Source organism: Gallus gallus, chromosome 4, assembly GCF_016699485.2.
Source record: "Gallus gallus isolate bGalGal1 chromosome 4, bGalGal1.mat.broiler.GRCg7b, whole genome shotgun sequence".
Taxonomy (NCBI): Eukaryota; Metazoa; Chordata; class Aves; order Galliformes; family Phasianidae; genus Gallus; species Gallus gallus.
Window position 1 is genome coordinate 48,077,197 of NC_052535.1, and position 16,929 is coordinate 48,094,125.

The following is a 16,929-nucleotide window of genomic DNA, read 5'->3' on the forward strand; positions in this document are numbered from 1 at the left end:
TAGAAAATGCTCTGGTAGTCCCTCAACCTGCCTGTTATGAATTGGGCTTTACAGAGAGGAAGGAAATGAAGGCTACTTTATTGCAGCAATGCTCAGAAACCATCTGCATTAGGCTGAAAAAACCTGCACATTTATTCCTGCTGAGGTCTCTTTAGAGAAGTCTGCTTACAACTGGCCTGGCTGCAGCAAATTTCCTTAACTGTTCCAGTGTAATTTCATGTAGCCCTCTGCTTTATTGTGGTTACACCGGCTGCCAGAAAGCATGAAGGCAGATTTTGACTAATATTTCTGTTTTATTCAAACGTTTAATTTCAAGCTTGTTCCAATCAGCTGTCAAACAATGGATTAAGATTCAAGCATCACAGGATTCCTTGAATGGAAATAGGAGTTCAATTGATGTCGTCTTTCGTGACATTAAATTGATTGTTTAAAGGACTAGGCTTAGGCATTTGGTTCAGCCATTCATTGAACTTCGGTTTCTGCTGACTTTTACCTTTGCTAAGGACTTAGTACAGAAGAGATCCGCAATGGCTAAAACTTTCTGATTGCCCAGGGCTTTGTAGAAGCCTGTGCCCTATTTTGGAAAGAGATTTCTGCACCAAGCAATCTGAAGTCCTGATGTCCTTCATGGAGCCTTGAGCTTCCTTGTGTCTCTGAAATAGCCTCCTAATATGTTTAGGTGCTGAAAGCAAAACTTCACAGCAATTCAGGGATCAGAGCCCAAAAATGTCATTAGAAAAAGCTGCAAGCTGAATGCAAGCAACCCAAGGTGCTGCTTCTGTAAGTATTATGTAAGTATTGGCTTTCTTTTTCTCTAGGGCCTTAAGAGAAGTAAAACTGGGACTTGTCTTGTGTCCAGGACTGACCCAGTTCAAGTAATTGCTTGTGCTTCACACAGAGCTCTATTAGATTCTTTCCAACTTTCCCAAAGGGTTTCATGTGCAGAACACTTGCTAGGTGGCTGGGAGACATCCAGTCAATTCTTCCTCAGCTTAAGGGAGATTTAAATCCCTGATTTTGCCACACTGGATAGTGCGTTAATGACTAAAATATTGTCTGAAGTTTCTTCACCTTCCATCATGCAGAAAGAAAATGGTGTGGCTGACAATCAGTGAGAGCAAGAGAGAGATGAGTCTGTAAGAGACTCAAAGTGATGTGGATTGGACTTGCTTTGGTTACTGTGCCTTGAAAGTATAGCCTTACTGCTTGGAAAAAAAAGATAAGTAGGTTCTTCTTTATAGTAGTGGTCTGGGAGGGGATGGAGGGCTCTTCACATCTGAGAAGGGTGCAAGTTCAGGTGAACATAGAATAGAAGTACTATGTTCCTTAGATCCTTATGAGGATCTTGTACAGCTCTCTGTCCTCAACTTCTATAGGACATCAAGAACCACTGCCTTGTCTGCTGTGTGTTGCACTAGACATTTTCTTGACTGAGAGTTGCTTAAATGTCCAAGCACAGAGCTGCTTCCCTCTGTTGTTCTACTGCGCTTTGCTAGATCACATTTCCTAGCATCTTCCCCTCCATATACTCCTTTACTGTACCTGCCTGCAGCCAGATTCTGATGCTCCATTCCTCCTCCTTTGCAAAAGGCAGATGGAATTCTTCAGTGGATTTCACCCATACTTGCAGTTTTTTACCAACAAAATACCTAATGGAAAACTTCTGTGGTAGTAGAGTTACTGTAGGTGTCAAAATGTTCCTAACATTTTTTTCCCATCTTTTCAAACATATTTTTCTTGTGATTTAAAACAATGTTGTAGAGGAAATGCTGAATCACTGCTTGAAAGAGTGGCTGAGCACCTGGTGGGAAGGCAGGGCCAGCTCAGGAGAGCTCAGGTGCATGCAGTGCAGCTGAGTGACTGGAAGGGAGTGGAACAAGGATTCCCACCTTCCCAGATCTCATTTAAGGGTTGGCAGTGGAGGTAAGGGTATCTTTCTGGAGATCCCTGCATACCTGAGGTGTTCTGAAGGTAAGCAACATCTTTCCTTTATTTCTGTGCCTATGGCTGTTGCATTTGAGCAAATCCTCACTTGCAGAAGCCTAGGACCTTGCTGCTCTGCTGTCATTGCTGTGCTTTCCATCGTGTTACAGGTGTTTTGTTGAAACATACATTCACGTCCATTAAAAAATCTCTTATATATAAAAAGTCTTGTGAACCAAGAACATAATACAGACATGTTTTCCAATTTGCAAGGAAGTTCAAAATACTCTCAGCCAAAGTCCACTTAAAATATTCCCTCTGCTTTATTTTTAAATTATTATTCTGTTGGGGAAACCCACCTAAAGCCTTCTGACGGATGGGTTATTTGTCCTTATATTTCTCTTCTCCCTCTATTCCTTTTGCTACAGTTAACTTTTAAACACAGAGGTTTCTCAGCTCTGCCGTGGGGCATCATGCCCATATCCACTGCAGCATAAGATGATTTTCAAAGGTCATTTCACTGTAGTGCTGTGGCCTGCATTTTCCTCCATGCTTAAAGACAGAATGTGAACAGTGATGTCCGTTTGCAGCCCATTTAAATATTACAGGGCACTTCATCCTGTGAATGACAGAAAAAGATGCAAATGCTTCTGGCTGCAGATGACTAAAAGAAACTCACTTCATAAAGAGAGATGGCCTTTGATTGACTAAGTCCAGAAGAGGAACTTGCCATTTGTGCTTAATTTTTCACAACCACTTATTGTGGCAGTGAAGAAAATGAGGAAGGATTTGTTTAATGGAATCCTTCCTAGAGACTCAGCTCCAGAGGAATAGAATAAAGTACGTTGAGCCCTCATCATTTTCTGAGGCTACTCTGAGAATGTAAATCTTCCCATGAGTATCTCCATCTTTTTTTTTCCCTCCAAGTTCTAAGGCTGATACTTTTGAACTTCATAGACCCTGTTCCTCAGGTCCTCTGTGCTTAGGCAATAATTTATGGTATGTATATCCAGACTGTTGTAACATTGTATTATCTCATACTGGGGTGCCTTTGGAGTATGGGGCAACATACTGAGGCTTATCCCATCCATTGCTTCTTGCTTAACTGGAAGTGGTTTAACTAGAACTTGAGAGTGTTTGAACATTTCTTACCTTATATTTCTGTTGACAGAGTAACAGTACATGGGAAGCAGTTCAAGTCTCTGACCTCTACGCAGGGTGACTCAGCACACCTTTTTATCTTTCTCTGCATTGATTCCTGTTGAAGTGCTTTAACTAAGCACCACAAGCTAGACAGGGCAGGTCTGGGTTCAATGTGTCTTCCTTTTTCATGTGACCTCTGTGCAGGTGGTTTACATAAACAGTCCTCACACTCCTGCCAATATTCTGTGCACTGTTTGTAGAGTCCTGTGGCCTTCCCTTCCAACTCTCAGTAACCATTCAATATTACCTAAAATCATTTGGCACCCTAACCAGGAAAATTTGTAATGAGACTAGTACGTACACTGACTTGCTGTCCAGGATCTTGCACGATATTCACAGAACACTGGGAAAACAGAGTGGCCAACTGGCATAACACAACTTTCTGTTTGAATATTTCCTTCCATTGGCAAATGTGAAACACTCAGCAGGATTAGTCTTTTATCAAAACACTGAAAAGTGAAACGTGTGGCTTGTAGTGGCAAAGAAGTAAGAACTTTAAAGCAGAAACAAAACAAACAAACAAAACCAGGCAGCTTCTAAACCTTTATTTTGCAACTGCTTTTAGCAAATGAAATGAGGATACTTCTGTAGACTTTCATGTTCTGGCTGGGATCTGGGGAGTGTATCTACTGAGATGGGCAGCTGGCTTTTTTGAGGTGCAGAATACCAGGGATAAAACCATCATTTTCCCAGTTTTCATTGGCTACTAATTCAACAGTACTATACATGTTAGAAGGCTAAACTTGAGCTGAATGAAATGTGAGGCTCTATGTTAATTGTAATCATCTGAAGATAAACATTGTTCGGTTTCATTAATAAGACTTGCCTAGAAGGTATGCTTTTAAGTTCTTATTTAGGTACATAAATATATAATGACTATTTGTAATACATACTTGTGTATATATGTAACATATATATCATATTTGTATATTAAATATATAATATGAAAATTGGTGCAGACGTTGGAAACAACCATAAAAATGGGCTAAGGACTAGAGGAAATGCCTGGTGGGTGAGAGATTTCATAGTACTCCATCTGTTCATCTTATCAAAAAGAAGATTGGGAGGTGACCTAATTGCAGTACAAGGACCTTTACACGAGAAGGAAATCAGGGAGTAAAAGGACTCTTTAATGTCATAGAAGTGATATTAGTAATATCTACATCATGTCTTTGCATGTGGTAGAATTACAACTGACTGGGAATTTTCCAATGAGGTGGTTTTGTATTGAAACCAGAAGGTACCAGTTTGGGGAATAGCTTTTATGGGAAAGGTTTCTCAGGCTCTGGATACAGTTTCAAGCCAAAAGTCTTCAGGAAGGCTAACAGAAGAAAAGTAATTGTGTGGGGTGTGGGAAGCGAAGTTGTATGCTGTCATGGAATGTAATTCACAGGAGTTATCCTGTGACATGATGAAAGTGAGCTTTTCATCAGCTGAGATACCTACTGTTCTGGGGAGTAGATTTTTCCAACCTTTCTTCTTCCCTTCATTTTATCCATCTCCTTTTTTACCTTGATCTTCCCTTTCCCCATTAATAACATCTTGCAAAAGGAGGATTCCCCATAGCAGAAGTACCCGTTCAAAAAGTACCCACACTGTCCAGATACAGGACAGAAGATCTATGAAAATAGGAGAGTCTGAAGAGGGGGAAACTGTTCCCTGAATAGCTAGCGAAAATGCCAGGGTAGCTGTGCATGCTTATTCTTGAGTAGTAATTAGAGTAGAAAGCTTACAGTACTTCTGATGCATGCTGCTGTCTGTGAGGCCCCTAAAGCAGATGTTACAATATGAAGTAATGCTAGCACTGTGATTTTGTTTACTCAAGGTACCAGTTGCGCTCAATGTGGGACAGTGTTTTTTAGTTAAAATTTCCTGTTCAGGCTTCTTCTTTAGCATATTATTTATGCACCAGTGTTTCAACAAAGATCTTACTTCTGCCACAATGTAAATAAGGCAGTTAACTTGTAAATAAAATATTGATCGACCTAGCAGGAAAGATTTGAGTGTATATCACATAATCGGTTTGAGCCAAGAATAGAGTGTGTATGAGAACAGAAGTAAATAAAAATTACATGGTGTTTATATAAAACAGGTGCAACATTCTGTGAAGAGCAAAGACCAATTCTTGTGAGAATACTGTCAGCAAATCTAGTTATTTAATGTATAAAACAATGCATGCACAACAGAACAGATCTTGATCTTAGTATCAACTTTTTCTCATTTAAGGAGAGTTTTGAGCAGTAAGACTTGTCATCTGTAAGCTTACAGCTATTATGGGATGATGGTTTTTTATGAGAATTTATGAATTATAAATTTTCTCTTTTGACACTGAGTTAGAACAGATTAATCCTGTTTCTTATTACAGTAAACAAGGAATATTTCTTGGTTTTGTGGATTCTGCTGATGTATCATAATTTTCTCCTTCCTTTGGAAAGATATGCCAAAAAGAAATCGTTTGTTAGGGTAGCCCAAAGTAAAGGAACTCTGCTGTGCTCACATTTGTGTTTTGCTTGAAAGCCTTCTGATATACAGAACAATGACTGGAGTTACTTACAACTCATTTCTTTTCAAAATATGCAGGGAAAAAGAATTGCCCCAGTTGCAGTCAGCTGGATCAGCAGTTAAATATTCAGGTTCCTCATCAGACTGTGGCACTTTAGCTAGCTTATGGGAACTGCATGTGTATGCTTAGATGACAGCAAATGGCAACCGAGTGTCTTGTCTTCACCTTCAGGAGTTTGAAGCTGCCTTGTATTACCTTGTACTTGTTACAGCCTACTGTCTGGGTGCTGTTTCCCCAGGTTTCTCTTATACATGGTAGTTTGGCTGATCTGATTGCTCGGCTTCCTGTGTTTTCCCCAAAACAATTCCTTTGTTGCAAATATTTCTGTTTAGTAGTGTCTGCAGCCCTTGGTGCTTAAAAATCAATAAGCTCAAGCTCCTATTGTTCCAAGTTCGCTGGTTCTCTGCCATGTTTATGATTCAGGAAAATGGTTGACATAATTTATAAATGTCAGTTTGAATAGGTGACATCGTCTGGGAGTCCTCAGCATGTCTCTCAAAGGTTTGTTAGTGAGGAGTAGTACTGCTGTGGCAAATCAGGCTTTAACACAGCATCGTGTTTCCTTCTAAGTACTGCTTGGAAGTATGCATTTTAAATTGTGGATGGTTAAGGTCCATGCAAGGAGCTGAGTATCATGCAGTGTAAGTGGGTTCAGCTTCACTGCCTTTGTAAATTTGAGTCTGTTTATCTTCACGGAGAATCTAGCTCATGAATTGTAGCAAAATGATACGGTACTTCCTCCTTGTTTACACATATTATCTGTTTACAATTCGAAACAGTATTGGATACTATTCAGAAATAAATGCCCTTTACATCATCACAAGTGCTTTATTTTAAATTTGCCTTAAAACAAACTTGCTGTGAGATCACAGAATATTTTAAAGAGGGCTTTGAGTGAAATGAAATCTCCAGAGATATGGGTATTTTTTATTTGTTTTTAATTTAAATTCAATTTAAAAAAAAATAAAAACAAGAAAGGGATATCTTATCAAAAAAGGATGAGTACCAGGAGTCTAATCCTATTGGAATCACCGCTGGCATTTTTCCTTCCTATAGCTTTTTTTTGCATTCTCAATTAGAGAGTACACGTGGCAGTTTCTCTTGAAATTGTTGAGAGTTTTTACTTTTCCTGCCACATCCTGTCACGGACATTTTCCTTATGTCTGCACCTTTTCTTTTATTCTAGTCTTGCTCTTAGGTTATCTTTCAGGTTACCCTTTGGGTATCCCCTTTCTTCTGAATGCCAAAAGTCATCTTCAGTAGAAGTTTGTCAAGTTATGTTTGAAGTAGTAGTCTCTGGAATTGCCATATTACATGAGTTTAGAAAACAAAATCCTCAGATTTAGTTCTGTAGATTTTCCCCCACACACAGATTTTTAAAAGATTGTCACAGTGTAGGGGAAATCTTCACCCTTTTTTTGGCAGTTTTCTTTCACATCCTGTATCAACTTCATTTCCATAGCAGATGAAAATTAGTCTACTTATTCAGTTACTTGAGGAAAAAGATGCTTACCCATTTCTTATGTAGTGTTCAGTTACGTGGCACACTGTTGCCATGTTACAGGACTCACATCAAGGGCCTGAGTGATCCTGTTAGCTTTGTCCTTGTTTTAGAGATATTCTAAACTGCCTGAGAGACCAGAGCTGAAGGATAATTTCTAGGAGTGCTTCCATCTCATATTTTCACATCTCCTGAAAGGAGCGACAGACTGGATGACCTGGAGTTGTGCTTATGGTCAGTGCAACTGCCTGTGATTTTCGCCAAGTGGCTTACGAGAATGTGCATTACCAAGCACCTTGGTATAGGTACAATAACTGTCTGACTTTGTTTCGTTCCGGAGAAGTTGAAGGTGTCTGTTAGATCTGTATGATTTCATTTTTACATTAAATAAAATCAAAAGAGATTCCAGGGTACTGCAGTGATGGCCAACATATGAGAGAGAGGATGGATTTCATTTTTTTCAAACCCTTCTCTGAAGGAAAGGTAGAAGGAACCAGTACAAAATGGGAGCCGTTAAGTTTCGGATATTTGAGACAGGATCTGCATCTCTGGAAAGTAGATCTAAAGATCTGTGTGAGCTCAGATATAGCATTACTCATGTATTTTGTTATTCATATAGTTACTAAGGCAGTGTTTATCTGGGGGTGATCTTGAGTGAGGTGGGGTCCTCTGTCACACTGTAAGATGCAAAGCTGCAATTACTCTAGAAAACAGAAAAATAAGGGGTATTTATGCTTCTCTGCTTTAAGAGTACTGAGACTATATCTACTTTAGTGACTACACAGTGGTCAGGTTCTTTGGTGATAAGGAGCTTATAGCTAGAAAAACAAAATAGCGCTTTAAAGCTCACATCTGAAAGGTCTTACAACGTAAGTAATGGCTATTCTTCATGAGTGAAAATATCCTCAAGGGAGGCCAGATGTGTATCTTCCTCCTCTGTTGTTTGTATTTATATCCTTTACCTCATTGGATCAGGCTGAATGTTAAGAACAAACTCAGTGAAACAGTGATAATGCTGGTGATGCAGTATGCATTTACTGAAATACTGAAAATAGTCTACGTGGCTTTTATAGAAGATTATTTTTCTCTTAAATGTCATGTCTTCCATTAAGACTTTCTAGAAGGATTTCATTGAGCTCATCTATTGTAACCTCTAGCAGCATCCCAGCCTCTAGTTGCACAGCTGCCTCTGTCCCAGTTGTCCCAAGGTGACCTTTGCATGTCCTGGATCATGAGCCTGAATGTTTGCAAATAAGATGTACATTAGCCTGGGGCAGGTTATGGTGTAACAGGTGAGTGAGTGGAAGCAGGCTGTATATTTAGTTGTGTGAGAAAATGGCTCTGAAATTACCACACTGTAAGTGTGCTTCAGCTTGATCTGGCACTGCTCTATTTCTAATAACCTGTGTTCAGAGTTCAGGGCTTTTTAAAAACAAAAGCAGCTTGAATTTTCAAAGGTTAATACATTAACATCTCCAAGGCTTCCTACGCAGTCTTGTTTCTCTCCTTTTGTGTCACCTTCTTTAAACTCAAAGTTTTGGCAAATTTATTCTGTTTTTGCATCATCAGAAGGGAAATGATTGAGAAGGATGATTCTATGAAAGTCAGCAGTTATTTGTTTAGGCCTCGTGGAAGCTGCCTGCATATGTCTTACTACTTTGCTGGTGGGCAATTATCTTTATAGTACAAGACTTCACTCCAGCTGTGAGACACAATTCAAGCAGGAGAAGTAGGGTATGATTCTTCACAGTATCTCAGCTGTTTGCTTCCTTTCCAGTAACATGCCATTTTCTCTGAAGAATTCCGTATGTGTTCGTGCAGACCTGTTTTTAACACTAAACCAAAGCTACATTTTCTCAAAGTTCCTTTCTTCATAAGCCAACTTGATAACTATTTTGATTATTGAGAATTACACATTTGTATATTGGAACATGTCTAATCCATTAGAGTGGCGACATTGCTGAGGAGTGTCTTAAGAAACCCAGAACACTTTTATTGTGATCTGAAGCTTTTGGAATGTACTGGGAAGATTTATGAATAAAGTATTTGAATATACTAAGACATATAAGGGACTGTACACCCTGATTTCCAAATGCTGGTGGCAGGTTCAGTACATAAAGCCACACTTAGAGCTAATTTGGAATTCCAGAGACTGAGACCTCTGCTCTGGCGGAAGGGTGGTGATCTGTCAGCTTAGGAACAGTAGGGGGATTTGGATACAAATGACTTCTGTGAGTGAGATGCACAAGAAAGTGAGTATTTGGAATGTTCTCTTTAATGCATACATCAGCTTTTTGTTTCACTTCCATGTGCTTGGGTACATGGAGCATGTGAATCCCAGAGCCTTTGTCAGCAGAAATATTCACAGAATGTAAGAGCAATTGCTTCTTGTTCCATTTTGTGCAGTTAGCATTATTTCAGTCTTAAGGTGCTCTAGCTTTTTGTCCCAGGCACTGCTACCTACTGGATATGAGTGCAACGTGGAGTTTGCTAATTCTCTTTTTGTTTTGGGGAACTGTCCTGGTGCCATTCTGCTGGATACATGAAGCTCCAGCCCATTGGTGCTGGCTGTGACCCTGAAGATATGATATTTGGTTCTAGTTGGTTCCACTGTTCTGGTGGTTGTGCTGGAGGTGTGCTTAGTATGTACAGAGTCCAGACTTCACTTATAAAATCTGCAGTTATTTTCCATTGGATAGGAGCATTACACTTGAGCAGTAATGCAGGTCTAAATCGTGGCAAAACAAGAGAGAGGAGTTACCAGCCCGAATCAGCAATGAAGCCTTCAGCAGTGGGTAAAAAACAGAAAACACACAACAATTTGGCTAGCTCAGATTTCATGAGCTAGCTGTTTGCAGTCTGTTTCAAGTGCTGAGTATTGGAACATATGATCTATCCTGTAAAACTACTATTTGTGCCTGAACATCAGTCATGCTGCTTTCTTAATGAATGTTGGGTCATAGCTGTGCATAAGTGACTGTTTAAAAACAAAATAGAACACTGAGCACAGAGAGACTTTGGTTGATTAACCCTCAAAGTTGACAAGCTCTTGTTTATTTGTATGGGATAGTGAGATGGTATAGATAGTATACTTTTTTTAATTTTCTTGTTAACAGATGCACTTTTTCTATCTCCTTGTAAAGTGTTAATTGGGGCTTCTTTCAGATTCTGACAAATTCTAAATACTATGGAATTTATATTTTAAAAACTGGCACTGTCTTTCTAATGCAAGGCTCGTTAAGATGGCCCAGTGACTTCCTAACCTGTTATAGTTAGTCTAGACTTATGGCAATACTTACAGATAATGAATCAGATTGCTCTGAGTTAGGAAAGTGTGCCTTCAGTACTTATCTTATGAAAAGCTTTGTGTTTGTAGACTTTAAAAATTACTGCTGTGTTTAAAGTACAGAAACTGTGATGTATGTTTTGTCTTTGGGAATTTTATGTTCTTTAGGAGGTGGGAGAATGTTTGGTTTTTTTAATTGTAGTGTTGGATTTAAGTATCATTGTGCCAGGATACATTTGTATACATCATTGCCTGCTGTACCTGGTGGTTTTCCTCATCAACCGTTATCTAGCCCAAGTGATCTTTGCATAGGTCTTATGGAGTATGTAGGGTGACTGTGGTTGGTTTAAAATACCAACTGCTTGGTAGCCCAAAAGACGACTTTTTAAACTGGTACAATCTGTTGTCTTTTTTCTCTTAAATTTCAGGGGCTTAAGGTGAAGCAATAACTTATTTTAATTTTCAAAGAATATTTTCAATGAAAATAATTATTCAGTTTTTAACTACCAGAAAAAAAAAGGCAAAATGAGAAAGACCAAAAAACTTTATTGGGTTTGTTTTATTTTAATACTCAGCTTGACTGTTTCTTTTTTTTTCTCTTATACTTCGATTTTAGTACACAGGGACCTTTTCCCAAGTCATTGTCCTATGGGGTAGAGACTGTTCTGCAATGTAAAAGATGTGCAATCTTTGCTGTGTAGCATAACTATCATAGAGTCATTGTTAGGTAAACCCCAGATAACTACAGTCTATTTAAGACCTGCATTTTAAGTGTCATTGTAACAACGAGGGAAGACCAGAGCAGCCTGAATTAGCATAAGTTTGTGGCAGAGGTGCTCTGCCACTGCAGAAAAATTAAATAAAGTAATCTTGCTTGTGTATTGCTGCTATATGGAGAACATCATTAGGTGCTGTCATTCATTCAGAAGTGTTTCTGTAATGAGTTCTTTAACAAAGGTTGCAGAAATGGCTAAAGGAAAGCTGAATATCCCTTTGTTCCTCTTAAGAAATTGCAGACAGTTACTTTTGTGATTCTAGTGAAACAATAATACTCTGAGGGAAAAAAAACAAAACAAACAAAAACAACACTGGATTTCAGACTAGAAATGTAATTAAAATAGTAATAAAAGAATGAATTGTAAGACTGGTCATTTTCCAGCTCTTTGGCTTCTAAAGGGAATTTCCTGGTTACAAGATGAAGTCTGCATGGCTGCTGATGTTTTAGCTGTAGACAGTGTATTCCCTGCCCATTATTCCTGTCCATTCCCCACAAGAAGCATGAAGACACTGAAGTGTTGAGTTAGCTGTCAGAAAATCTCAGAGGTGAGTCAGGCTTTTACTAGGGCTTATGATCAGGATGTCCTTGACTCTGCCCAACTGTTTCCCCAGTCAAGTACCTTGTGTTGGCTAGGGAAAATAATGACAGGGGAGATAGTAACTGAAAAAAAGTCTTTCAAGCATCCTTCTTAGTGCTTTTCATGTGCATACTGACACTTCATTGTCTTCTGCCCGTTTATTGCAACCAACCAGGTACTGAACATGGGTGAATTGGACTTCTCTTGGAATTGCTCAGCTGTCAGGTTGCTTGAATGGAAGTTGTTACTCAGCGTGGCAGGGCACATCTGGGCTTGCAACGTGTTTGTATTATATATGTCTGGCTGTCCCCAGCTATTATGTCTCTCACCTTGAGGATGCTGTGCAACTGCAGAGAAGCTACAGCTCTTGGGAAGCTGCCCAAAAAGATTGGGTTTTCACTGTTTAGTGCATTAAAGTAAAGCAGTACTGCTTTTGGTTTACACTAATACAGTGGGCTGCAAATCATTGTGGAGCTTCTCTGTAGGAGGCCCAGTAATTTCTAGGAGTGGTAGGAGGGCTGCAACTATTCCAGATACCAGCAGCATCTAACTCACTCCATCACTCCTTCTGAATTTGCTGTGGTTGTGTGTTTGATATATGGCAAAGCAAAGCTAAGAAACTTGAAATGCTTTTCATGGTTAACTAGAAAATCTGGTACTCTTTGTGTGCAGTAAAGCAGTCAGCTCAGTGTTGAGGAGAGTATAATTTATGTGTACCACAGGAGCAAGAAGGACATGGCTGTGTAGTCTTACAGGCTCAGGATTAATTTCATTGGGACCAAAGTTGATTCTTTACTGCAGGTTTTCAAAATGCTATTCACATTTCATAAGAGTTCAGGGGCTGGATGTCAAAGCTAAATATAGTTAATTACATTTGCATGTAAATTCTTATTGAACAACTTACCTAGGAACGTGGTTAGTTCTCTGCATTACCCCCATCTTTTGATCAGTGTTATGAAAAAGAAGAAAAACCCACTCTTGCCTGGCATAAGAAAAAGGATTGGTGAGTTAGTTCAAGAGACCAGATGAGGTAGCTGTAAATGTTTTTTGTTCTTCCCTTGCCTATCTCCTTAAACATGACTGGAGACTGACATGAAAAAGAATAGGAGAAGTTTTCCCAGAAGGCAAAATGCAGGGAGATTTGATCTACTCAGCAGGTTTTGGTACTGCCCAGTGTAAGACATAGCTGGTAGACTGGACACACTTTCAGAAGCTGGCAGGCAAAACAGACCAGTGAATATTGCTAGGACCACACTGTTTGGGCTGGGCTTCATCCAAGCAGTCGTCTCCTGAAGTCTTTGTGACACACTGCTGCTGTCCCTGCAGGAAAGAGCTTGCATTGACAGCGTTGTCAGGATGATCTCATCTCCTTTTCTCCAAGTTCAGTTTGATCACAGCAAGATGAACCAGGGAAGGCCTTCAAAATAGGAACAGTTGATAAGCTGTGTTAGAGAGAGAGAGAGAGAGAGAGACTCTCAGTTATGCTGAATAGGCTGCTGTGGCTGTGTGATGTGCAGAGGTCTGTAACACCTCGTGTCAGCTGGCTTGGAGGCTGCTGGCAGCCTTCTGTACTCTTCCAGAAACAATTTTCCTTCAGGCTGATGGGTCTCTTGTTTTGTGCCTTCCTCAGCTAAGGCTTCATTGTCAGGCCCTGAGATGTGGCTACTGATGCAGTGAATTCCAAGAACCTGCTACGAGTGGCTCAAAAACAGCATTTCTCCACATAGAACTAGATTGAGATCAACATTATATGTATCCCCTTTTATCCACTGTGGTTTTTGAAGGTTTTCTTCTCTGAAGGGATCACTAAAAATTCCTACTACTGCACAGCAAGTATTAATGGTTTTGTTGACTCAGACGCACTAAATTAGTGACAGAGCATATCCAATCTCTGAGAGTTTCCTGAGCCTTCATGGTGAGATGAGATTGTTTTTCACCTGACATTTAGGAGAGCAGTACTAGTTTAATACAGACTTCTCCAGCATAGTAGTTTCACCCCATCAAGTATACCGATATTTAGCAATTTGTTCTATAAAGTAAAATGATGCTCTCTGCAGCACTTTAAGGTTTTTAGATGATGTTTGGACTCTGCAATCAAGTTGTGATTAGATGGTTTACAGCACAGAATCGCTCTGACAGCTGCAGTTTTGTGGCTATAGTGGCAGGAACAAAGACTGTTCTTGGCAACTCATTTTCTGAATGTGATTTTGCTATGAGTATCTGATCTAGAAGGCTTGATGGAAGTATTTGTGCAGTGGGCTGCTTGCTTTGTCCTGTGCAGTCTTTCTATGACTGTGGGAGTTGGTCAGTTTTGTATCTGTATGAAGTCCATCATAAATGGCAGTTGAGTCTTTTCTTGCATACTCTTTATTAACCCAGATAGATTTTTTGGGCCAAGGGCAGGACGAGGAAAACCCTGTCATGTCCCCTGTTCTGAATCTGCACAAGCAGATTCCTACAGGAGAATGCAGTTAGTCATATCTTGCTGTGGAAGTTCTCACTCTGATTTAATTCATCTTTGTCCTATTATGCACCTCCAACAGGAGATTTAATAGTAGTCTGACTGCTTTTTTGTTCTTTGACATAATATCCTGGAAATTTTAACCTTGTAAAATTAAAAAGCAAGTATATGATTTTCATTCAGAGATACGGAGGAGGCCTTATTAAATGCTGCTATTATAATTGTCACTTGACTTTCTTTTTTCTTTGAGTGTAGCAGGACAATGGTAATGACTCTTGAAGTTTCAACAAAGATGTCCCTTTTCACGGGAATTTGTGCAGAACCTTTAAAAAGACTTTTTGGGTGATGGATTTTTGGCCACATCACCTCTTTGGAGTGAAAGGTCAGATTTTACACTGAATATTTTGTGTTCTTGCTTACTTGTTCTTCTTTCAGAAAGTGGGTGGGAGAAGGCAGAGAGAGCACCTTGGAACTCCCCAGGCATTTTAGGATGATATTTGTGAAACTTCTTGCTCCTTGGTGAAACCTCTTGATTTATCCAAAACAGAGCATTCCTGCATGTACACATTTCATCAAAAATATTTGTCTTCTGCTGGTTTCCCCAAAATTGGATGGAAAAAAATGCATTGGTTTCAGACCAGTTCTTATTTGAGTAGCAAGTCGAAAGAGAATTCATACAAGATCTTAGAGTTTTGCCTTCTTGAAATAGGTAGTCTCTTTACCTAGTGGTGCCTCTAATTCATGATAATATTAAAGTACTCTTATAAATGGGCTGCTGCATTACATACACCATAGCAAAACTCAGTGACTGTTCACTTACATTTCATTAAAAGTCAGAACTACTGAAAATAGAAGTATGCGAAGCATGAATTAAAACAAAGCCACTTATTAACATTCCACAAGTTTTTGTTAATGAAAAGATAAGCACATTCCCATGCATTTGCCACAGTTTAAAATTAGTACAGTTGCATTTGATATTAAGAACCCATTTATAAATATTTTATTACAGTTCAATAATTGATAAAAGTGATTTACAGCTGCCCTGATAATACATTAAGCATGTGGAGAACATTATGCTAACCATATTATGCTGAAAATGTTTTGTAATTGTAGTGGTTTGTCAGTGCATCATCTGCTAAGCATTTATTGCCAAGGCCTTTTAATTGTTTCTTTGTTTTTATTTATTTATTTATTTATTTCAAATGACTATTTATCTGAAGAATGACTGGACTTTCTGCTTCTCTTTTTGATTAGCACCTGTATGATACATGTTCAGTGCACTCCTAATGAATGCAAAGTAGCAAGCTGTTAAAACCCTTTCATGGTCCAGCATCGTGAGGTCTGGTTATAAATGAAAGCACCTTGCTTCCCCATCTGTTCAAAGAGCCTCCCACTAAATAAGCCTGGTGGCTTCAGGAACTGCTCAGTTTCAGCTTTCTCCAAGGCCAATAGACACCCAAAAGGAATGTTGCATCCTGATTTCTCCTTCTCCAAGACTTGTTAGGGCCCTAGGATGACAATATGTGTTAGCTAACAGCTCATTGCTGAAACACCCAAGATCTCCACTGAAAGGTTTTAGCTACCTCTGGAAAGATTTTCTTCTATAACTTAAAGCTGTGGGTAGGCCAAAAGAATTCTTGATGAAGGGAACCTTAGTAACATAGTGAAAACCTGTATAAAGACAGCATTTTTTTCTTCTGCATTCACCTACGAAACTCATTTCTTATGGAAAAATTTTAACAGAATTAAAAATAAACTTGGATATTACAGGGATAACTAGATTATGTACTGGCAAGAGAAAGTACTAAACAAAATAGACTTTTGGAAGAGATAAAGAAAAAATTCTTAACAGGAATCACCATCTGTCTACTGCAAGCTGGGAGGATGCCACCTTGTATCTTGGTCCAGCAGCCTCCGTGCATGTTCTTTTGAGGTACCTGGCATTAACTGCTGTTAGAGTTTGGATGTGAGACATGGTGCTCATGGATTTAACCCTTTTCAGTGGTTGATAATTTTACCGATGCCTTTGGGATGTGTTGGCTACAGTAAAAATCCTTTCTCTGATTCTTTGCCTCTGCATGTGTAGCCACAAGGACAATGTCTCGTGCATCTAAACAGCTTTCTGAGAAGTCATATATTAGAGATCGCCATTAGTTTAAACCATGAAAGAACAGGTATTGGGAATACATATTTGGGGATTGCTGTAATTGAAAAGATATTTTCAATTATAACTTCAGTGCAGTTTAATTGTCTAATTTATCGTAATGGTGTTCTGACTAAACATGTTTTTGTAAAGCTAATCTAAAACAGCAGCAGCTGTTTTTCTCCATCACACTCCCTGTGATTCTTCTTACCAACCTTCATCAACATCTTTACAGAAAGAAAAAAATAGCCACTGCAATTCACTGAGTGTTTCATTTTTATTTTTAATAGTGTTAGGGGTAAAACACTGGGTGGAATAGGGAGTCTTATCTGGGTAGGATAATGTAGTTTTGGGGCCAGGTCTCTCTACTGTAGTTCCTGCTGAGACACTGAGTAAATAGTGATAGATATTTCAGAATTGGCTTCTCTGGCTTTCAGGAGATGAGCTGGGAGCTGCTGGGTGCTGAGCTTGTTAGAAGAGTTATCCTTTGTAAA